The sequence below is a fragment of the Dermacentor variabilis genome, chromosome 4 (genome assembly GCF_050947875.1).
Source record: "Dermacentor variabilis isolate Ectoservices chromosome 4, ASM5094787v1, whole genome shotgun sequence".
Classification (NCBI taxonomy): domain Eukaryota; kingdom Metazoa; phylum Arthropoda; class Arachnida; order Ixodida; family Ixodidae; genus Dermacentor; species Dermacentor variabilis.
In genome coordinates, this window is record NC_134571.1 from 52,467,483 (window position 1) to 52,492,139 (window position 24,657).

The 24,657-nt window shown below is 44.0% G+C and overlaps 1 long non-coding RNA gene across 2 annotated transcripts; it reads left to right on the top strand.

Annotated features, from left to right (window-relative positions):
- Positions 1–6,382: 6,382 nt before the first annotated feature.
- On the top strand, positions 6,383–8,052 carry LOC142577755 (uncharacterized). Of its 2 annotated transcripts, none has more exons than XR_012827058.1 (3): positions 6,383–6,854; positions 7,000–7,091; positions 7,924–8,052. It is a non-coding gene; the product is annotated as an uncharacterized LOC142577755 (long non-coding RNA). The 2 variants fall into 2 exon arrangements; XR_012827057.1 differs by having other exon boundaries at positions 7,000–7,086.
- Positions 8,053–24,657: the final 16,605 nt, after the last annotated feature.

Genomic DNA, 24,657 nt, shown 5'->3' on the forward strand with positions numbered 1-24,657 from the left:
ACACTTACTTTACAGCTTACGCTGCAGCAGTCGTGTGAGAAGAGAGTTTCAAGCTGCAGATTTAGCGGCTTCTTTAGTTAACTCGGTTCCACGCTTGCTCGGTTTTCTGACTAGTGTATCTAAGACCGCGCTGCGGAACATGAAGAGATCACGCAGGAGGGCCGAACCAAGACGGGGTACAAGAATGGCATAGGCAGTGCCACAAGCTTGCCCACAATTCGAAGGAAGTGGCGTGTAGGTACGACGTGTATATATGTGGAATTCACTGCGCCTAACAAGTGGTCCGCGCTGTTTCACCGCCTCCGCACTCGGAAGGTCGTGCGACCTATGACTTATTTCACCTGCTCTGCTGGCGTGGTTCGAGAAATGCCCTCAATGTTGCCTCTACGCCAGCGAAACGGGCCTACGTATTACTGACCGATTAAGGGAAGGTAAATTTTCTGTAAAAGACATGTCTGGGTCGCATTCCTTGAACCACTGTGACACATGCGCACCGCGGTCTGACGGCGCAAGAATTCTTGCGAAAAGCCGTGACCAGGTTGCCCGAGAAATAATGAAGGCGTTCTGCATCAGGAAAAAAAAAAAAGGAAGCGGGGTGTGTCAGCGTTCCCTCGATATTCTCGTATCGCAATTAGCAGAATCGTCTTATACACATGGCTGCTTAGACAGACGATGTGGAACTGGAGCTTGTATCGCTACTGCTTTGTGTGACCGCACGCTCACTTATGCGCAGGCGTCCGAATTTTTCTCCACTGCAGGTTTCCCGAAATAAATTATTTTGGAAGTTAACACCCGTTCTGTCCTTCTCGTGAATGTCTTCCTTGAGCTATTTTTGATAAAACACTGAACTAGTTTAGAGCGGTAAATTCTTCTCTGAAGGCCTTGACTTTCATTTGTTTGTCGAACAAAGGGTGATTATTATAACAAATAAAATTATAGGTGAAGTTCTTCTTCTCGAATTGTTTCACCTAAACTAAAGCGCGGATGCTTAAGTGTGACGTCACAAACTTCGAAATATTTTCGCAGATTCGGGGCATCTTTCTGCTGAAAACCTCCTCAAAACATGCTATAAGTTGGACCTTTAGTTCCTTTAGAATGCAATGTAATCGTCTGCCTATAAACTTTTAAGCGTTCCTGAGCAGACAACGTCGAAATACATGACATAAGGGGCATACGTAGTGCAGGTGGCCGTTCCCACTCGTCATTTCACATTTTAGTCTTCTCTGTGTTACTAAGGATCTGCTAACGGTATCAGAACGGGACCTTGCTTGGCATTCCACAGACGAAATTTGCAAATCTAGTTTGACTTAATGGTTTTCGTTAGTGTCCATTAAATATGACTGCATGGGCATTCTTGGATTTCACCTCCATCATTCCTTTTTCTCCATTGCATGTTTCCTCGCATCCTTCTTGTATTCAGCATCTGTATTTGTAATATTGCTAAGGCATTTGATCTGTACTATATCAGATTTTCTTCACTGAGTACCGCAGGCTCTTTGTTACGGCGTAGCTTTTTCATTTCTACTCTTTATCTAAATCTTCTTTTTTTTTGCCTAAAGTACACTTGAAACATTCTTTTTTGCATATACAAGTCATGTATACATTATTTGATGCAATAAACATTGCAAAGAGAGAAAGAGAAGCAAATTAGCACTTGTCCTCCAAAAAAGCAGAAAGAAGCTTTCGTCCTGCAGTGCATGGACATACAAATAGGCGGCGGCGGGTGCTGCTGCAGCTGATGATGATGCATTTTTGTATGTTATGATGCAAATATAAGGAGTATATGGCGGTTCTTTATTACATCTGTACACATGTTTAGTAATGGCTTTGCTACTAGGTTCTCTTTTTTTCTCTTCTTGTTGACGGGACGTAAACACTGCCGCATATTACCTGGGCCAAGTCAAGCTACCTTAAAACTGCTTCTCTGCCTATAGGTACCCCTCACAGAAGCTGGCATATTGCGTCTGTAAAATGTGATTGAATCGAATCTTCAAAGTGCAGCCGCCGTGGCCTAGAATAAAACCTTCGAACTTGCAGCCAGTAGCACAGAAGCATATAAGAGCTGAGCCACTGCGGCAGCTGCAGACAATACTTCACTTATAGAAAACTCGTTTATAATAATAATAATAATAATAATAATAATAATAATAATAATAATAATAATAATAATAATAATAATAATAATAATAATAATAATAATAATAATAATAATAATAATAATAATAATAATAATAATAATAATAATAATAATAACGAACTTGGTCACATTTCTGACCCATGGCATGCTTCCAGTGTGGCACATAATACGGGCCAATTACATGGTCATTACTTTGACCTAAGTAAAACATTTGGCGTAGCTTGCCATGGGGCTCTTTATTACAAAGCTCTCGCACATGGACATGTCTTTTTCCATCACTGCTTGGAACCAAATTACCTAAGACACAGATCGTGCTTTGTGGGCACTGATAGACAGAGCTCTTTTGTCTATGAGGTCACTAGCGGAGTTCCTCAAGGATCTGTTTTTGGCACTTTTCACTTCCTATCGTACTGTTCATAAATGACATTTCTTCAGGACGCTCTTTATTCTTTCTTTATCCTGACGACCTAAAGCTATTGAAAACTGTCAACAGTATTCAGGATAGCATCGACCTAAAAAAACATACTTTTTGAAATCTCAAACTGGTTCAGAAACAATAAGCTACTCTTAAATGCCTCCTACTATGGTCTTCAAATTATACTCGGAAAACACACCATGTGCAATTTCCACAAACCCTTCGAGATGGTCCAATGGCCAGGGTCGATGAAATGAAATGTCTTGGTGTGTATTTTGACAAAACGCTAAGTTTCTATTCACATGCTAAACGTGTGAAACAACAAGCCCTTCGCGCTCTTTGTATTGTTTGTCGCATATCACGTGACTTCTACACCCCTGTTGCTTTGTTGAAGTTGTATTCTACTGTGTGCTTTCCACTATTAGGGTATGCCTCAGTATTCTTGGGGAAACGTACAAATATAATTCTCACTTCATTGAACGTGTCCAAGATAAACTTATGTCTATTTTAAAGCACCGCTTTTGCCGTTCTGGCGACCATAGTCCAGCCCTCTCAAGTATACCTCAACTCACACATACATTTAAAATCATCATCATCATCATCATCATCATCATCATCATCATCATCATCACCACCATCATCATCATCATCATCATCAGCCTGGTTACGCCCACTGCAGGGCAAAGGCCTCTCCCATACTTCTCCAACAACCCCGGTCATGTAATAATTGTGGCCATGCCGTTCCTGCAAACTTCTTAATCTCATCCGCCCACCTAACTTTCTGCCGCCCCCTGCTACGCTTCCCTTCCCTTGGGATCCAGTCCGTAACCCTTAATGACCATCGGTTATCCTCCCTCCTCATTACATGTCCTGCCCATGCCCATTTCTTTCTCTTGATTTCAACTAAGATGTCATTAACTCGCGTTTGTTCCCTCACCCAATCTGCTCTTTTCTTATCCCTTAACGTTACACCTATGATTCTTCTTTCCATAGCTAGTTGCGTCGTCCTCAATTTGAGTAGAACCCTTTCGTAAGCCTCCAGGTTTCTGCCCCATAGGTGAGTACTGGTAAGACACAGCTATTATACACTTTTCTCTTGAGTGATAATGGCAACCTGCTATTCATGATCTGAGAATGCCTGCCAAACGCACCCCAGCCCATTCTTATTCTTCCGATTATTTCCGTCTCATGATCCCGATCCGCCGTCACTACCTGCCCTAAGTAGATGTATTCCCTTACGACTTCCAGTGCCTCGCTGCCTATTGTAAATTGCTGTTCTTTTCCGAGACTGTTAAACATTACTTTAGTTTTCTGCAGATTAATTTTTAGACCCACTCTTCTGCTTTGGCTCTCCAGGTCAGTGAGCATGCATTGCAATTGGTCCCCTGAGTTACTAAGCAAGGCAATATCATCAGCGAATCGCAAGTTACTAAGGTATTCTCCATTAACTTTTATCCCCAATTCTTCCCAATCCAGGTCTCTGAATACCTCCTGTAAACACGCTGTGAATAGCATTGGAGAGATCGTATCTCCCTCCCTTATAAAAATGAACGTTAACATTCTTTAGAACTCCTACCAACTTTCTATTTACTTTATTGACAGGCTATTAACATTTACATTCTAGTAACATTTGTTCATACACAGTCAAAATACTTCCTTCTGACTTTTGTATAAAGAATATTTTCAATACACCGTTAACAGACTTTCTTCTTACTTTTCTATAAAGAATATTTTCAATACACTGTTAACAGACTTTCTTATTACTTTTGTATAAAGAATGTTTTAAATACACCGTTAAAAGACTTCCTTCTTACTTTTGTATAAAGAATATTTTCAATACACTGTTAACAGACTTTCTTATTACTTTTGTATAAAGAATGTTTTAAATACACCGTTAAAAGACTTCCTTCTTACTTTTGTATAAAGAATATTTTCAATACACTGTTAACAGACTTTCTTCTTACTTTTGTATAAAGAATATTTTCAATACACCGTTAAAAGACCTCCTTCTTACTTTTGTATAAAGAATGTTGTACTATACATCATCGAACTATATTTTTTTGTTTGAAGGACATGTATCCTCAGTACGTCCACAGCTCGTACTGTTTGCCAAAAAATATTTAGAATGGGAAGTAACCTGAGAGTTTCTGATAAATTTTTCTAACACACATTAATGCCGATATATGACATACTCAGGAGTCAAGCTCATTGTTTTAAATCATAGTCCCAATCCAAGTCGGTAGCCAATTGTTGACGGAGTGCTCCTAAAATGTTTAAAGAAATATGTTCGTAAATTCTTAGAACTAATCTTTTAGAGGATCTACTGGACTACGTGAGCGCGCGGTGACGTCAGCACACTCCGAGAAAATTTGCTTGCGCTACACCACCTGACCGGTGTGATAGCGAACTACTGTGCAGGCCGCGCACCAGTTGCAGAGCTTTATCCCGACCTTGGGGCTGGTTAATTTAAGGCCGATTTACGCTTGAGCCGTGACGCATGCGGTAGTGCAGAAAACTGTACATTTCGCCCACTGGTTCACAAACTTTGGCATACACTGGGCTCGCACATGCAGTGTAAACCGAAATGTGTGTACCAGTCTACGAAATGTGCAAATTTTCACCCGACCACATGCGTGCGGGCAGGCGGGTGGTGTGGTGTAAGGCTCGAGCGTAAATTTGCCCTTACCACGCACTGCTATTGCAATGCCACCAATTAGCTTTGCAACGAGATAATTAGGTCAGTGCATTCTGCGATATAAATAGTACGCCCTAAGCTGGAACGTGTCAGCATAGCAGCGTCACGATATTTATTAAAAAGAAGAAAAAGAAACGAAACTCGGGGTAACACGGCGCTGGAACGTTGCCGCTCAAATGTCCAAAAGGCTGCAAAATACAACTACTGCTGAGTGAGAGCGTGTATTGACCTGAGAAACGCACAGGTCGAATAGAAAGAAAAGCTGAACTCTGTGCAAGCAACACTTTTCTGTGAAAAAATAATTAAATTACCCTTACAGTATAAAAAAATGTAGCTTTCTACGCGTTCATATTCGCACGCTTTCGTCCCTGCCTCCTACCGACGGCTTCTGCATATTAAAGGAAATAGGACCTTGCATCAAAGTGAAGGCAAAGTAACTATGTCAACTGATGTGCTTTATGGCGATGGTAGCGTGCTGTGTGTGAAAACAGATCGAAAAGAAATAATTATGCACTCTTAACATTCAGTGATCTTGCTTCACAACACGGCGACAAAATTTTGAGCTCCGACAAGGGGTCATGACATCCGTAATAATGGCATTCCGTATACCAACAGCCAGGATATCAAAGGCCATGCTTTTGCCGTGCTTCGGGCGTCTGAAAAATGCTAACGTCATAGCCGCCCCGCTTCGGACATATATTTGACTATAAATATAGTACTACAATGTGCTTCACCGCTGGGCGCCAGGGAGCAATGTTTTGTCTTTGAAAGCAGCAAGTGCTAAAGGATGCTCTTGCGCAAAATAGAATAACCACATAATTTACCCAATATGATTTTATTGTTCTATGTTTATTACATTTCGAGAAAAAAGTCGGTTTTCAGAAGAATAATTGTCTCGAAAGATAAAACTATACAGCCCCTAAATGCCCAACAAAATTGAGCCGGCTACCTTCTCAGTTTTTTTTTTTTTTTCAACCTCGGCCATGAGGTACATTCCTCCCTCTAAGTACAGTTCCCAGAAAGGGGTGCGTACACAAAGGCCGGCCACAGCTTTCACCAAGAGGCGAGGAATGTCTAGGTGTGAGTCAACCATCGCAAGGTAGCGGAGGAGGGGGGGGGGATGTTTCGGCTTAAAGAGGGGCTTTAGTTCCGCGGCGGTCAAGGCGAAGCAGGTGGATGGAAAGAATGTCACATGCCTCTCCCGCGCATGTGCACAAATTTGACAGTTGGCCGAGTCGAGGCAAAGAGGAAGACCATCGCAATCGCTATCAGTTCCTTTGCGACGCCGGCATGGTACGGTCGGAGCGATGTAGGTGTTTCGTGGCGTTTCGTAGCAGCAATCTAGCTATTTTTGCTGCTATTTATGCTTATGCTGTGTTGTGGCTAATTCATCGATGCAAGCCAACCAGCAAGGTGTTTGCGAAGCCCACGGTGCTTTCTTCGTTCCGTGATGTGAGCGTTTCTGGAACTTCTCTGCCAGCTGCGATGCAGTGTCTTGTGAAGTGATTTAATATTGGCACTGTCCGTGTTTTAAACTGCACAAATAGCGAACAGCTGTTCCTCAAGACTGCTTTGCGCCGAAGTTTATCTCCAAATTATAATAAAAGGTATGTTCTTTTCCATCATTTTTCATAAACATATTATTTTGATGTTATTTTATTTCAGTTTCTAATGCCGCATTTTGGCAGGTTATTATAGCGCAAACTGTAACGACGTGAAATGCTCTAAGAACGATTTTCTTACCTTTTTCAGCTGCCCCGCGTCATGGGGTTCGCTTGAAGTTGCTATAAACACGAAGCGTACAAATCCTTCGTTTTCACAGCGTTCGCAATGACTAAGGTCTGGTAAATATTGTCTGATCATGAACTCATTCTTTGCTCTTTCCTACTCTGGCTGCACAGGATGAGAAACAGTAAAATATTGAGCGTATAGCTTCACGGTTCACAATTACATATTTTTCAGCGAACCGGTTCACAATGACATAGGTTGCACTGGATAGACAAGTGCGAATGTGAAAGAAAATCATTCGCACCTGTTTAACCACTGCAACCTATGTCATTGTGAACCGGTATTTTTTGACACTGATATTTTGTTTTCGAGTAAAAATAAACGAACACGTCAAATTACAGAAGCGTTCCATATAATATGTGCTTAAAAATGCATCAGTCAGCCATTGGTTGCTATCACTGACAAAGCATTTGTATTCTTGAATACTGCTTCAAGCTCTGTCATCTGTTTATATAAAAATGGATGACACGTTTTGCACATGCTCGGTGCAGCTAGCTGGCGCTGTTACGTTCATTCCTTCCAAAAATAACCAGCTTTGAGTAAGCGCTCGCGTGTCCACCTTCTCTGCGTCCGTGTCTATTGTGCGTGCTACAAATTTCACCGTGAATAAACCATGTAATTAACTTTTTAGTGAGTAACTCATTTATGCAGGTAATTGGTAGAGAAACCCATTTTGTACACTTTCCTAATTTTAATGATACGTAGTAAATACAACGCAGCAAAGGATATGCATTGAATAATGTGCCCCATCCTTGCCATCTCCTCTGCAAGTAAACAGGGATGTCGGTCACAATTTTAGCATTCATGTGAACCTTAAAAAGCTGTTCTATGTATGTGATATGCTAACCTGAACATGATGTTAACACTGACCATCTTGTTTCTGTGCAGGGTTGGTTCATTCTGCAAGCATTCTGAGACATCAGCTTGCATAATCGATGCTTGCTAGAGATTATGCGACAGCTGCCATGCCGTAATCAACCAAGTCATTATTCATTTTTTTTAATTTCTCTACTACTTCTCTCACAATTCTGCGTAAATATTTTCGTGTGAACAAACTTCTTTCAGTGCAAACTTGCATTTGTTTTCCATTTACGCGCACCTTCTAGGTTGCATACTGCCGTTTACCAACATGTTCACACATACTGACAAATGTTTACACTATGGTACTAGGTCGTATGTGGGACAAATGTTACTAGGGGAATAGTAAGACGTCAATACCAAGTACATAAGCACATGTAAGTAAAATTTTGCCAGAGTGTTACTAAAGAGCCTAAAGACTTGTGTTGGTTGACGGTTAGTAGAACGTTTACAGACCATCTATGAACATGCTTCAGTTGAAGTACGGAAGCCAATTCTTGATAGGATCCAATTCTTGATAGGATGTTACTAGGGTGTATAAAGACAAATGTTAATAGGGGATTGGTAGAAAGTCAACAGAAAATATATGAACATTTTTCTTTTGAAAGAATGTTAATACGGTGTATAAAGAAAGCTTGTTAATAGGGGATTGGTAGGAAGTCAACAGAAAATATATGAACATTTTTCTTTTGAAAGAATGTTAATACGGTGTATAAAGAAAGCTTGTTAATAGGGGGTTGGTAGGAAGTTAACAGAAAATATATGAACATTTCTCTTTTGAAAGAATGTTACTAGGGTGTATAAAGACAAATGTTCATAGGAAATTGGTAGGAAGTTTAAAGACATCCTATGAACATGTTTCTATTGAAAGTTGGTGGCCAATTGTTTCTAGGGTGTTACTAGAGCGTTGTTAGGATGTATAAAGACAGCTGGTAGGATTTCAATTGACTGTTGGTAGGTTCTAGTAACAAAAGTCTATAGACTGTCTAAAAAATGTTGCTAGAAATTTTTATAAGGGCTGCCTGACGCCTTTCTTTATTGGGATTTTGTTGCTTTCTTTATGGAGGACTACGGTGGCTGTGGAGCCGCTATAGATATCTTTCAGTATTTTTACATATGGCTCGTCTACACCCTGATTCCGTAATGCCTCAATGACTGCTGAGGTTCCGACAGAATCAAACGCTTTCTCGTAATCAATGAAAGCTATATATAAGGGTTGGTTATATTCCGCACATTTCTCTATCACCTGATTGATAGTGTGAATATGATCTATTGTTGAGTAGCCTTTACGGAATCCTGCCTGGTCCTTTGCTTGACAGAAGTCTAAGGTGTTCCTGATTCTATTTGCGATTACCTTAGTAAATGGTTTGTAGGCAACGGACAGTAAGCTGATTGGTCTATAATTTTTCTAGTCTTTGGCGTCCCCTTTCTTATGGATTAGGATTATGTTAGCATTCTTCCAAGATTCCGGTACGCTCGAGGTCATGAGGCATTGCGTATACAGGGTGGCCAGTTTCTCTAGAACAATCTGCCCACCATCCTTCAACAAATCTGCTGTTACCTGATCCTCCCCAGCTGCCTTCCCCCTTTGCATATCTCCCAAGGCTTTCTTTACTTCTTCCGGCGTTACCTTTGGGATTTCGAATTCCTCTAGACTATTTTCTCTTCCATTATCGTCGTGGGTGCCACTGGTACTGTATAAATCTCTATAGAACTCCTCAGCCACTTGAACTATCTCATCCATATTAGTAATGATATTGCCGGCTTTGTCTCCTAACGCATACATCTGATTCTTGCCAATTCCTAGTTTCTTCTTCACTGTTTTTAGGCTTCCTCCGTTCCTGAGAGCATGTTCAATTCTATCCATATTATACTTCCTTATGTCAGCTGTCTTACGCTTGTTGATTAACTTCGAAAGTTCTGCCAGTTCTATTCTAGCTGTAGGGTTAGAGGCTTTCATACATTGGCGTTTCTTGATCAGATCTTTCGTCTCCTGCGATAGTTTACTGGTATCCTGCCTAACGGAGTTACCACCGACTTCCATTGCACACTCCTTAATGATGCCCACAAGATTGTCGTTCATTGCTTCAACACTAAGGTCCTCTTCCTGAGTTAAAGCCGAATACCTGTTCTGTAGCTTGATGTGGAGTTCCTCTATTTTCCCTCTTACCGCTAACTCATTGATCAGCTTCTTATGTACCAGTTTCTTCCGTTCCCTCCTCAGGTCTAGGCTAATTCGAGTTCTTACCATCCTGTGGTCACTTAAGCGCACCTTGCCGAGCACGTCCACATCTTGTATGATGCCAGGGTTAGCGCAGAGTATGAAGTCTATTTCATTTCTAGTCTCGCCGTTCGGGCTCCTCCACGTCCACTTTCGGCTATCCTGCTTGCGGAAGAAGGTATTCATTATCCTCATATTATTCTGTTCCGCAAACTCTACTAATAACTCTCCCCTGCTATTCCTAGTGCCTATGCCATATTCTCCCACTGCCTTGTCTCCAGCCTGCTTCTTGCCTACCTTGGCATTAAAGTCGCCCATTAGTATAGTGTATTTAGTTTTCACTCTACCCATCGCCGATTCCACGTATTCATAGACGCTTTCGACTTCCTGGTCATCATGACTGGATGTAGGGGCGTAGACCTGTACAATCTTCATTTTGTACCTCTTATTAAGTTTCACAACAAGACCTGCCACCCTCTCGTTAATGCTATAGAATTCCTGTATGTTACCAGCTATATTCTTATTAATCAGGAATCCGACTCCTAGTTCTCTTTCCTCCGCTAAGCCCCGGTAGCACAGGACGTGCCCGCTTTTTAGCACTGTATATGCTTCTTTTGGCCTCCTAACTTCACTGAGCCCTATTATATCCCATTTACTGCCCTCTAATTCCTCCAATAGCACTGCTAGACTCGCCTCACTAGATAACATTCTAGCGTTAAACGTTGCCAGGTTCATATTCCAATGGCGGCCTGTCCGGAGCCAGTGATTCTTAGCACCCTCTGCTGCGTCGCAGGTCTGACCGCCGCCGTGGTCAGTTGCTGCGCAGCTGCTGGGGACTGAGGGCCGGGGTTTGATTGTTGTGTTCATATAGGAGGTTGTGGCCAAGTACTGCACCAGGGTGGCCAATCCTGCTCTGGTGAGGGAGTGCGTCACCGGTTCTGGTCACCGGGATCAGGCCACACTCCAGGCCTGTTTGTGCAATTTTATCAACACGCGGATTTTTTTTTAATCCGGTGGGAAATTGCCGGCACCGGGATTCGAACCACGGACCTCTTATGCACGCGAGGCGGGTGTTCTACCTCTACGCCACCGCTGCACCCTGATCAAGATGCATTAAGTCAGACCTTTTGTTCCCTTTTAAGGTTATCCATGACATCACATTGCCCAAAGCGGCTTAATCATGTGCAATTTTCCGTGTCTCAAAAGTATACCAGGCAACATTCCACATTTCCTGCCCGTCCTCGATGCATCAAAGACTCTCCCATGGCTCGACTTCAAGGAAGATGTAACAAGTATTCTGCATGTATAGATTTATGTCAGAGTTCATTTCCTGTGTTTTGTACAAATCTAGATAATCATGTTGCATGATGAACTCCCTTTTACGCCTGCCTAATCTTTTTCTGTTTCTTCGTAGTAAATTCTTTGTTGCGTATTACTCTTTAAGTGCACCAGTACTAAGGCTCTACAGCTGTTCCTTGGCACTATAATACACATTTGATTGGTTGGTTTGTTGATTGATTGATTGATTGATTGATTGATTGATTGATTGATTGATTGATTGATTGATTGATTGATTGATTGATTGGTCGATCGATCGATTATTGTTGTCGTTGTTAATCGTTTGAACACATACAAACACAGCAAAGAGAAGAAGAGATGCAAGTTAACAATTACCAAAGAGTTAGCAAAGGGAAGAAATTAAGAGGAATTGAAAAGAACGGAGATAAAGAAAGGAAAAAAAGGAGAGAAAGGCATACCCAGCACAACACAACGCATCACACGCCGAGTAAGAGCATAACAGACGAGAGTCTAGTCCCACTGTTGATGAGAACTCAAGCACAGTTTTGTGAGCCTGGCATCAATTTGAAGCACGACCTTGTGGAAGGAAGGTATCACTAAGCGCCATTCGAGTAAGATTACATTTTTAGAACTTGCTCAGCACCACACAGAGGCAACTGTGCAAAGTTGGACATTCTAAAAGCAAGTGCTCCAGAATCCAAAAGCGCAGCCGTAAATTCTAGCTGTTAACACAAGTCGAGGGCCATGCTTGCTTCGTCGAATGTTATTCCTGACTCCAATGCATAAATCTGGGTAAACGTGTTCTGATGTACCTGATACAGGAGGAGTAAAGCCATCGTACAACGAATTAAATGTTATGCATCGTGAACATTTTTCTTCAGTAGGATGTCTCGGCTGTAGAGCACGCTATGTCAAACCGTCTTATGGCTTAGGTAAGCTATACCTCTATGTAGACGACCTTATAAAGCTGTAAAATTTTATATCGAAAGTCCACTGAATGCCACCGACTCACTCATGCAGGAGAAGCAGATATGAAAGTAAGCATCCACGCAAGACTTTTACCTCGAAACTCGACCTCACTGAGCATTCGACCGCCCTCAACCTTTCTTCGAAACGGTGCCACAGAAACACGGCACGACACTAAGAACAGAAGCGCCCATTCCCAATTCCTAATTCATTCGCAATAGACACGACAATATGTACCCACACGTGGTTAAACGAACAGTGAAAAGTTAGCCAATCAAATACAAAAATATTACATTTTTGGTGCAACGTAATAGATGGAACACTGACACGTCCCTCAACCTCACATGAGGATGATATGAGAATTGTTCACCTAGCTGATAAAATTTCTAGTAGTCGTCACCCTCAAATCAACCACACCTGACATTGGGAGGCTGGGGTCAAATTGAGGTTGAGCTCGACACCACAATGATGTAACCTTTCCCACTTTTGCCTGGGAATTCACCACGTTGCGCAGTAAAGGTTGGTATGTGAAGCGAAATTTATTATTTTCAAAGGACAAACTTGATAAACACACAGCTCTGGAAGCTAAAGAAACAATAAGAACCAACAAAAGTGAAGTAATAACAAAGAAACAACAACATCATCGCTTCATGTTCGAGTAATTCGACGGTCAAGAAGTCTGACGCGAAGTGGCTTGTTGGCACGAAATACTAACTTCCTTCCCTTCACGATTTTGCAGTCGATAGACAGTGCCATACGTATACAAGATGCCATATACAAGATCCCTCACGGAAACCGTGTCACTCACGGAAACGGCTGTCTCAATTATTCCCTTGAGTATCATGATAGCCGTAGCAGATGCAATGAAAGGAGAGAGGGAGAGGAGGGCGGGGTTTGGCGTAGGTAAGCAGACATTTGGCGCTGAGCCGTGCTCCAGCAATGACTGCAGAAGGAAGTGCTAACCTTTCCCGCTTTCCCTTCTTCATAAAGAACCACTTCTCAGTAGACGGTGTGATAGGCGAGAACGTGGGAAGTCATTCGAAGAGGAGGAAGGATACAACAGATGGCAGCATTCCAAAATATCGCCCACCTTATGTGCGGAATAATAGAAGCATAAAAACGTAAACAGCCTCACCGAGGTCGTTATCATTCGTCGCCGAAGACGCATATTTGACGTCCGAATCAATTTCTTCGACCATGGATGTACAAATCAGTCTCCGAAACCTCATTAGCTTGCTGCCAACGAACTGTGGTATTACAGAGCTGAGAAGAATGCATTTGACAAAAGCGCGTAATAATTCAATTGGAAGAAAGCGCCTTGTCCGGCAATCGTTAGTGCAGCGCTCTGCTGACTGTGTCAATATCGCTCGTAACTTTCGCAACACGGCACGGCTTCCATATAAGGGCGCGCTCGAAAGCCAGCGCTTGTGTTCGTTTGCACAAGCTCGGCGCCATCTGCGAAACCCGAAGGGAAACGCTCTGCGCGCATAGTTGTTGCAGGGTTATCGTTGCTTTATATTTGGTTGCGGCGTAAAATAAGTAAGACGATGTGAAGAAAATATAGTGCAATGAAGAGCGTCATTCGTAACTAAGCTTGTCCAGGGCGGACTGTCCACCCTGGAAGGAAAATCTTGTCAGCGCGTACGCAAACACATGCGGATAACGAAATCAGATTAGAGACCAAGGGAGATGAAATTGCCAAAATCTAGGCTTATCCAAACATAAAATCAATGAATCGATGTTCACTGCTGCGCAGGGCCAAAGACCAATGCACAAACTGGGAGGCTGAGAAGAACGCGAAGCCGCGCCCCTTGAGGTTACGTTCTATACTTACGTCACCCAGCGGCAGGCAGCCAGCGCGCTGGGCCAGCACCACCTAAGTATCACAAGGCCTGTTCACTCCGATCCATGGCGTCATGCTACCTGGCCCGACTGCCATAGAATCTAATGGGCATGATCCCGAGTAAGCCGTGGGGATTTTGACGTCACAGCTGTCGTCACGCCAGCCTTGGCAATGGAAATTTTGGGCCAGGTAGCGTGACGTCATGAATCGGAGTCACTTGCCTTATGCTTTTTAGGTGGTGTTGGCTGGGCTCCGTGCTTCTTGCTGTAGCAGCGCGCTAACTGCCCGTAGCTGGGTGACGTAACCAGAACGTCGCCCCGAGGGGCGCGACCTTTGCGCTGGCTGCAGTCTCCCAGTTTCGGTTTCTCGCGTTCTGACAGCCGAAATTCGTTCCACAATTTCGAAAGCCACAGTTTCGCAGGTAATCGCATTTCTCCAGATGCAAAACTTGATGTGGCTTTTTTGGAAAGCTAACTTCCATTTCCCAATTACAATGAGCCTGCTGAAACTAACTGCTTAACAATTAATTAATTATTATTATTGTTAGTTAGCCACTAATTACTATGGGCCGAGCAGTACAGACGTGGAAGCATCGGCTCCGTTTTTTTTTCCATGCTCCGCTCGCGAATTTTGAGAGTACAACGAAAAGAAGCATACCACAGGATCCACGAAGCGACGGCGAATCAACTGGCACCAAGATTCGAGGTGGGGCTCGTATTTTCACAATTTTACGGAACCTTTTCTGCTCCTAGACGCCGACTTGAGCTTAGCAGAGCTAAGCTTAGTGAGGAGTAGGGCCTTTGTTGGGATTAGTAAGCCCACCTTCCCGCAGGCATGGCGGATACAAGCATGGAAGATGAAGATTTTTCTGGAAATGAAAAAAACAACGCTCAGGACGACTTCGGCTGGCAAGTAGTGGCTGGCCGAAGATCACGAGCTAGCACAAAGTCCGTGGATGAGGAGAGCACATTGCCACGCAATCAGCGAAAGCACGGCTTCAAGAAAACCGCCGTTGGTGGAATGGTTAAGAATCGGGTTATCAAAGCTTCGAGGATGCCTCAACTGCCTAAGGAGCACAGAAAGATCACTATACGGCCTCGAGGAGGGCTCAATTTGAACAAGGTGAGTACCACCACGATTGGTTCTGCAGTCATCGAGGCGTCCGGCCTAACGGAAGACGAGGCCCGTGAAGATGTTGTCTGACCAAACTTCACTCAAAATATCATCGTAGTCAGCACACCTAAGCCCGAACATGCTGCGAAGTACGTTAGAATCAAGTCTTTCAAGATTATGGAAGCGGAATACGAGGTAAATGCATACGAAGCGGCACCACATGCCACATGCAAAGGCGTCATCCGAAGAGTGGACATCAGAGACTCCCAAGCTATGATAACAAGAAATATTGTGCATGACTTGAACCCGCTTGCACTGTCTGCTAAGCGCATCAAGACGTCGGGATCGGTCATTGTACTTTTCGATGGACTCAAAGTGCCCAATTTTGTCAGGTACGGATCCACACTAGTGAGATGCTACCTTTACAGGAAGCAATTCGACGTCTGCTTCACCTGCGGAAGGGTCGGGCACCGCTCTGATCTGGGTCCTACACCTGACTTTGTTCAGTGCAGGGGTTGTGGAACTCGCAGCCCAGGAGATGAACATGTGTGCGTACCTAGGTGTAAGTTTTGTGAAGGCGATCACCCTACCGGCGACAAGTTTTGTAAGAAAAGATTTCAAGTCCCTTACGTCGTACGACTTCGTCGAAGAGAGCGCAACAGGACTCGGTCGTCAATAAGAGCGCAGTCGGAGGCGCAACAGCTGGCGCCCAACCATCGCCCCGAGGACAGGGAGCACTCAAGCTCCAGGAGTCGCACCAGATCCAGGCATCGCTCACTATCCAGGGAGGGAAGGCGCTCCAAGTCACGGGAAGCGCAGGTGCGCTTCGTGCAAAGGGACTCAATACCTGGCGAGAAGACGACGCCAGGAACCAACTGGGCTGACAAAGTCAAAGGTATGGCGAGGGTTGCTGGGGGCGCCTCGGCGGCTGTGGGTGATGACAATGATGCCAGAATAGAGCAATTAATTAAAGAAGCAGCTTCTTTAAGAAAAGCTAATGAAGAATTGACCAGGCAGGTAGTAGAGCTTCGTAAAAAAGAGCAGTCAAGCCCTGCTAGGGTAGAGGTAGATAGACCTGTAAGCAAAAGCAACGACGCAGGGGAGTCCAGCTCCCCTGCCCCTAAAAAGAGAGCGGTGAGTTCCGAGGATGATTCAGTCTTCTGAGCTCTCAGTGAAATAAAAGAGGCAATTAAAGCGATAAGAGAGGCAGTGGAAACGACCAACTTTAAAGTGTACAAATTGTGGAAATGGAGGCTAACGGCGGAGAAAAAACTTAGGAAAATGGAGGTGCGAGGGGATGACGACGATGAGTATCTGCCATCGGAGGCGGATAGTATAAGGTCCATTCCTGGATTGTCGGGGGGCATCACAAAGAGGAAAATAGCAGGCAATAGAAAGGCAGCCTCACCTAATAACCATGGCCAGTAATCATGGATTTAACCTGTGGCAATGGAATTGCCGTGGGTTCCAACACAAAAAAGCAGCACTGCAACAGGTGATCAGGTCATCTGAGGCCAAGCCAAAGGTAATTATGTTGCAGGAAACCTTAGCGGACGAAATTATGCTCACTGGGTACAAAGTTATATGTAGAGACAAAAAAAAAATGGGGAGGGGGTTGGCGACCCTCATTGACAAAAAGTTGCCATACATTGAGCATGATATTCACCTTAGACATTCCAGATTTGAATTTATTCTAGTTGAGATAATACTTAAAAGGAACAGAGGTAAGACGCAAAGCATTTTATGCTTGAATATTTACAGCAGTCCTAACGACATGAGACAGAGGTTTAGAGCACTCTTCAACAAGGTGCTTTCGGTTGCCAAAAACTCCCCGCTCATTATTGGAGGGGACTTTAATGCTCCCTATCACACATGGGGATACACTTGGAACACAAAGAAGGGAGAGGAGCTATGGAGTCTTGCCATGGATCTGGGGTTAGGCTTGATTACTGATCCGGCGTATCCCACCCGTTGTGGCACGTCCACAAGCAGGGACTCCACGCCAGATCTTACTTTTGTAAACAATTCAAGAGGAGCCAATTGGGAAAATTCAAACTTGGATCTCGGAAGCGATCATTACATCATACACATAACCACACGCATACCGAGACAGGAAACTAGAATCTTCAAATTCACTGATTGGGATCAGTTCAGAAAAATTAGGGCAAACAGAAGGAAAGTGGGGCCTCTAGATGTCGAGCTGGAGCCCCTGCAGACATGGGTCATGCAGCTCAGAGAGGACGTCAAGGAGGCCACTAAAGAAATCAGGACAGAGTAAAATATTGAAGCTATGGACAGCAGGCTGGCGCATCTGATTGAGGCCAAACAGGCTATATTACAGAGATGGAAAACGCAGAGAGTTAACAGAAGGCTAAGGAAAAAAATAGCGCAATTAAACAGAGAAATTGATTAGCATTCGAAGACCCTCGTGAAGCAACAGTGGGATGAGATCTGTAATTCGGCTGATGGTAAACTCAAACATGGAGGTAGCTGGAACCTCCTCAAGCACTTGCTCAACGAGAATGAAACAAGGACAAGCAAGAGAACAGATATAGCTAAGTTGGTTCATCAGGAAAGCCAAGATAAAACAGAGAGGGTTATCGTGGATAGTCTCGCAGCCAAGTATCTCCCACTTAAACAACCAAACGAAGAAGACGAGAGCCCCGAATATACGGGAGGCATATGTGAGGAACTTGACCGGGACTTCACTGAGAGTGAAGTGAAGGCGGCTCTTCACAGTCTTAAAGGTAGATCGGCGGCTGGACCTGACGGAATAACTAACAAGATATTAAGAAACTTAGATGATGAATCAATCTCTTATCTAACTGAACGCTTCAATGAATGTTGGAGAAAAGGGGTATACTCAGAGGAATGGAGGGTGGCCAATACTATCCTCATGCCAAAGCCAGGAAAACAACTCACTCTAGACAACCTCCGTCCTATTTCCTTAACGTCAAGTCTAGGCAAAGCTATGGAACATGTCATCCTAAATCGACTCACGAAATACGTTGAGCAGAACGACATCCTCCCACACAACCTGATCGGCTTTCGTCCAGGGCTGTCAACTCAGGATGCTATGCTGCTGATCAAACATCAACTTATACAGGCTAGCCCAGCGCATAAGAAAGCTCTTTTGGGATTGGATGTGGAAAAAGTTTTTGATCGTATAAAGCATAAGGCAATACTTGACGTTCTCTCGGAGATGGGTTTAGGTATGAGATTTTTTAACATGATTAAGGACTTTCTTAGAAATAGAACTGCACAACTCATGCTGGGTGAGCTTAAATCAGAAGCTAAGAATTTGGAAAATAGGGGCACTCCACAAGGGGCTGTGCTCTCACCCATGCTATTCAATTTAGCAATGTCCAAGGTTGCAAGAAATCTGGAGAAAATTGAGGGTATACATTATGTGATATATGCTGACGACATAACCATATGGAGTGCCAAGGGCAATGTAGGACAGACAGAGACCAGATTAGAGGAAAGTTTATATGTTGTAGAGAACACACTGAAAGACATGGGGTTGAAATGCTCGGCAGCCAAATCAGAACTCTTGGTCATTTAACATCGCAGAAAGGGCCGTAAACCAAGAGGTTACATTCCGGAAGATAAGCGAAGAGTGTGCTTATACACTCATGAAGGATCCGCAATCAGGCTAGTTGAAAAAATCAAGGTTCTTGGGTATCACATAGACGGAAACAATACTAACTATAGAACAATACAACATATCTCGAATAAAACAGATGAAGTCATTAGGTTACTAAGGAGAATACCAATAGACACATAGGCTTAGGAGAAGACAGCGCTTTGAGGCTAATACATGCCTTTGCTCTCTGTCACTTCACTTATGTGGCTGGATTATTCAAATGGAAGCAGGCAGAACTTAACCAACCTAATGTGATACTCAGGAAGCTCGTTAAAGTAGCCCTAGGGATACCCAGTAACGCTGCAACCGACAAACTCATGAGTCTAGGGGTGCACAACACAATGGAAGAAATCGCGGAGGCCCAACAGCTAGCGCAACACGAAAGATTGACAAAGTCACGAGCTGGCAGGAACATATTACAGGCAATAGGTGCAGACCTGAATACATCAAGGAGCCCAATAGAGGCTGAAGTAGAATTAAGGACTGAAGTTAGGAACAAGATCAGAGCCAACCCTCTCCCCAGAAACATGCATCCAGAATATAACGTCGAAAGGAGAAAGGCAAGAGCTAAAGCACTCTTGCAGGAAATAGAGCAGCAGAACCAACTGGCAGCTATAGTTGATGCTGCCTGGGTGAAAGGTAAAGAAGCATATACGGCCATTGTATCAAATTATCAAGGGAAGGTGCAAGACGCTCTCACTATTTTTACCAAGGACCCCATGGTGGCGGAACAAGCGGCAATTCCTCTAGCCATCAGGAGTAATAAGTGGGCCTGCATTTACAGTGATTCGAAATCCGCTGTAAAGTGTTTTGATAAAGGCTACGTAGCTGGAGTTGCAGCTAAACTTTTTGAAAACATTGGGATTATGAAAACTGAAATCCGATGGTTTCCTGCGCATATGGGAAAAGTGGACGAGACTCGGGTAAACCTCAATGAGGTTGCTCATGACTTGGCACGAGGACTTGCTAACCGTGACAGTCACAACCGAGCCGTTCACCATCAAGCCAGGGAATCTAGAGATCATTTAATAACATACAATGACGTTACCAAACATTACTATTTAGGACGCAGACAATTCCCATTGCCACATTCAAAACTGAACAGGGCTCAGGCAGTCTCACTGCGCTTATTGCAAACGGGTACATATCCTACACCGTACACCATTAATAAAATATATCCAGAGAGGGAGATTAAGATGGACTGCAATGATTGTAATGGTATCATTGGAATCAGACATATGCTGGCGGGGTGTCCCGCGACTCTCCCCAACCTCGTTGAAGAATGGACACAGTGGGAGAAAAGGATTCAAAGCCCATTGTTTCAGGACCAACTAAGGGCAGTCCAGAGGGTCCATGATGTCGCTGAAAGGCTTGGCCTGACAGTGCCAACGTGGGAGCGGCCCGCCTTGGCTTGAGAAGTCGAGCCTCCGGACCTCATCAAAATAAGTTTTCACAAACACACAAACACACACACACACACACACACACACACACACACACACACACACACACACACACACACACACACACACACACACACACACACACACACACACACACACACACTAACTACTATGTATCACCCGTTACCTCGTGGTCACCACAAATGACGGTAGGTCTCCGGAGGAACCATCTGTCCAATTCAAAAAGTATTTTTAAATATTGCTTAAGGACTTCGCAGAAACGCCAGGTATATATATATATATATATATATATATATATATATATATATATATAGTGTTTTAGAACATGATTAGGCATCCGCGCGCTAAAATACGGACCTTTAAAGCTGCAGCATCGAAAGTGTGGCCAGATAAGTTCATTCCCTGCAGCCTACAGGACTGCTAAGAAGTTCTTTAAAGAAGGCCAGAACGGAAACGTCGGTGCAGAAAATAAGCTTGGTTGATAACCGCCTCAAGCTATCCGTCATATGCTGCACCAATCACAAAGGAAGCTTCGACTAAAGAGCACCACCATGGGAAAAGTTAAGGCACATGGATATTTTCAGCAAAGGTTCGTGAACGGAAAGGTTCGCTCGTATACTGCTCTGGTGCTGTGCTCGCTTGCCGTCTGCTACACCTATCGGGCATTTGGTCTGCCTTGAAGACAAAATGTCAGCTAGTTTGCGTACTGATGGAGAAAAAAGTAAACCTACGAAAGCCTGCTCAGTAGAGGCGTACTCGTTCGTTCGGTAAACACACATGATGCGGTCCCTGCAAACTTCCAGACGACGCGCATGTCCAGCACGCATGCGCAAGACTGCGCTAGCATCGTCAACGGACGACGTTGAACGCATGCCTGAAGCTTTTCGATGAGTGAGTGAGTGAATAAACTTTTATTTGGTCCAGCAAAGCGCGATAAAACGCGCACCCGGCTGCAGTCGATTTTCTTGTCCGCTTCTATTCTGCGTTCTGCGTCAATTTTCTCCTGCATAGCTTTGCTACCGTCGCCTTTATATATGGGCAACCATTGTAGCGCAGACTTCTCAGCTAAGAATAAATCGTTCAACGAATAAAGGACAATGAGGCGATATATATATATATATATATATATAAGCGTTCTGGCAATAAAGCGCTCTTCGCAAACATATTTAATGACAATGCATATATAAAGAAAAAGAGCATCAAAACTGCACCTGTCGCAGTTCATGCAATTAAACACAAGACAATCACTCGTTCTAATAACAAAAGGACGATGAAATGAGTTGGATACTGCCTGTTCGTACCAGGGGCGTAGCCAGGGGGGAGCTTATGGGGCTTCAGCCCCTCCCGAAATTATTTCGTGCTGTCATGCACCGCCGACGAAAACAACCCCCGGTGCCGGAAATCATTCTGGATTTTGTCTAGAATGGTCTTTTTCGCGCTCGAAAAGACATTTCATCGCGTACATTGCGAACTCGGGCTGGATTTTGTGGCAACGACCATGCACCTGGAGTCACATAACGCAAGAGACCCCATCCGAGCACAAAGTTTCAAGGGCGTTTTGATGCCAAGCGGGCTCGTCGCGGCATCTCGCGGCGGCCGCGTAATCTACGGAAAGCATGGACTTCAATTCCGAAACTTCTTGGGTATTGGCCTCGAGCTCCACCACTGGAAAAGCTGGCGCCACCGTCGGCGTGACGTGCTAGGAGGGATCACGTGGACATAGCGGCCGCGTCGGCTGCTTCGGGAGCGCCGAAGCGAGCTGAAAACGAGTTTGAATTCCCTCGTACGCTGCGGTCCTCATTTAGTGGCGAAATTTTCCCGCTTCGAGTGTCTCCTTTACAAAGCTTGAAAGCACTACAATAGGTAGCGGCTGCCTTTGAAGGCGCGCAACATGGTAGGCTACTGCTCGGTGGCGCAAGGCCGGACGCATGTAACGGAGGCCGGTGTCAGCCTTATTCACACGTAGCCGCAGGACAAGAAGCTGCGTGAAGCTTGGCTAGCGAAACATAAAACCGGCGAACAGTCATCGGCTACAACTCGGGTATGCAGCAAGCACAGGCGCGAGGAAAATTTCTGCTACGGCGCCCGGTCTGCGATGTTCTGAAGACGCGCACTGAGACGCTCGTCCGAGTCTGCAGCACGACTAATGTCATGACGGTTTGGTCTATCAACTTGTCGATGCTATAGATACTGGCAAGTTCAGTGGAGTGGAAAGGCAGCGGTAAGAAGCACATTTTAAAAAAGCATGGCATATGGTTATATTTGTGTTATGAATTAATGCACTGGATTACAAAAAAGGAGCAGCGGGAAATTGCACGCTGAGAACACCGATAAACATACAGTGCGACACAACTCGAGAAATAATATTGAAAGGTCAAAGAATTTAGAAGAAAAAAAGATTGAATCGTCGCGACGGCACATCATAGTCCCTGTAGGCGTCGAAGTCTCTACAATGAAATTATTTTTGTACAGCTCTGATAGCTCCCACGCAACAATGGTTGCTTGTATACTGTCAAATGCTCATATTCTGCGGCCTAAAGCTCATGGCACGGTGCGAGAAGGCGCGCGAGGAGAAAGCGAAACAGTGCGCGAACAAGCATGCAGACGTGCAGTCAGTCGCTGCGAATCTGCGCGATCGCTGCATTGAGGCTTCTTTCTATTACGCTCCATTTAGTTATACAAACACTATAAGAACATATTTCACATAGTTTGCTCTCAGCGTTTACCTACCTTTCACGCAAGAAGCCGGTTCGGGAGACTCCATCGCGGCGACCGCGCGCAGTGGCGTTCACTGTACGTAATCGTTAAAGAGATAGCGTCTGTAAACGATTCTGTGCTTTCAGTTTGCCCAAGATTATTATTTAGACAATAAAAAACTTCTCTCGTTTCGAAAGTACGTACAGAAATGTCCGGGAGAGCTCGTGCGTGGTGTTTTCAGTGAGCGCTGACAGCAAAACCTATGAGAAGCGTGCCACGTGATCCCTCATACTACGCCAGCGAGGCGCTTCCGATAGATGGCGACTCCGCAACTCCTCGCCGCCAATAAAGTTATCATTATATATTTTTTTTATTTTGAATACCCTAAATGCCCCGAAAGGCATTACATAAGGGGGGGGGGGCACAATTCACGCATGATATGTCAATACAATAAAAACGACTGAAGCAACAATCAAGCACAGATTTGGGTAAAAGATTCAGTTTGTAAAGAAAAAAACGAGAAAAAATTAGGGTGAGAGTACAGGGTTAAATTCACGTTTGCAATACATGGCACGCTTCAACAAGGCACACGTGGTAGGTGGGTGTTGGAAAAATACATTTAAAAAATTTATATACATATAAAACAGGCCTGGCAAGAAGTGGCAGCTGAGCATTTTATACATTTAAAAATGTGCGCAGGGCAGATTGGAAGGCAGCCGGGTCAGTGATTGGTACAATATCTTGGGGTAGGGCGTTCCGTTCATTCACTGATGACACCAAAGGGGAATTTTGGAATTTTTTGGTCCAAAAAATTCTGGTCGTCGCGGCTGGTCGTCGCGTATGTGACGACCAGCCCCAGCAGAGATCAGGAACTGCAGGTGGGGGCCAATTTGACATAATATACTGTTAATAAAATTTGCGTCAAATCGAGAAACTTGAGTTGTAGACTTGCGCAACTATTTCGTTCCAACTTTCAAAAACAGCCCTCATGAATTGAGTTAATGTGACAAGAGCGGCATGCTGTGCCTTCTAGCCAGCTTGTAGGGTTTGGTGTTTCCTGCATGCGGTACCGTTGCAGCGTTCACAAGTCGAGATACGCCTGCAAGATCTGCCTAACACAGACATACTATATAGCTATGTAACATACTTATAGCTATGTATTAAGAGGAAGCTTTAGCTCGACCGCTTCTATCTAAATACATGTAAAAGGAGAATTCGTTTTTCTCGGCAACCACTGCACCAAATTTGACGAGGTTTGTTGCATTTAAAAGAAAAACTTAAGATCTAGTGACTGTTGGTATCGCATTTTTGAGTTAGGTCGTCAATTTTTTATTAAATATCAGCAAAAATCGAAAATTTTCAAGAAACAAGACTATCAAGTTTACAACTCTGTAGCTCATCAAAGAAAAAGGATAATATAATTCTGTGAATTGCATCTAATGGCACATCTAAAGCGGACAAAATTGATATGTTACACATTAATATAAAAAGATTTGTAATATGGAAATACAGCTTTTGCAAAACCCTTGTAACCATCAAATTCAGGTAAGATTAC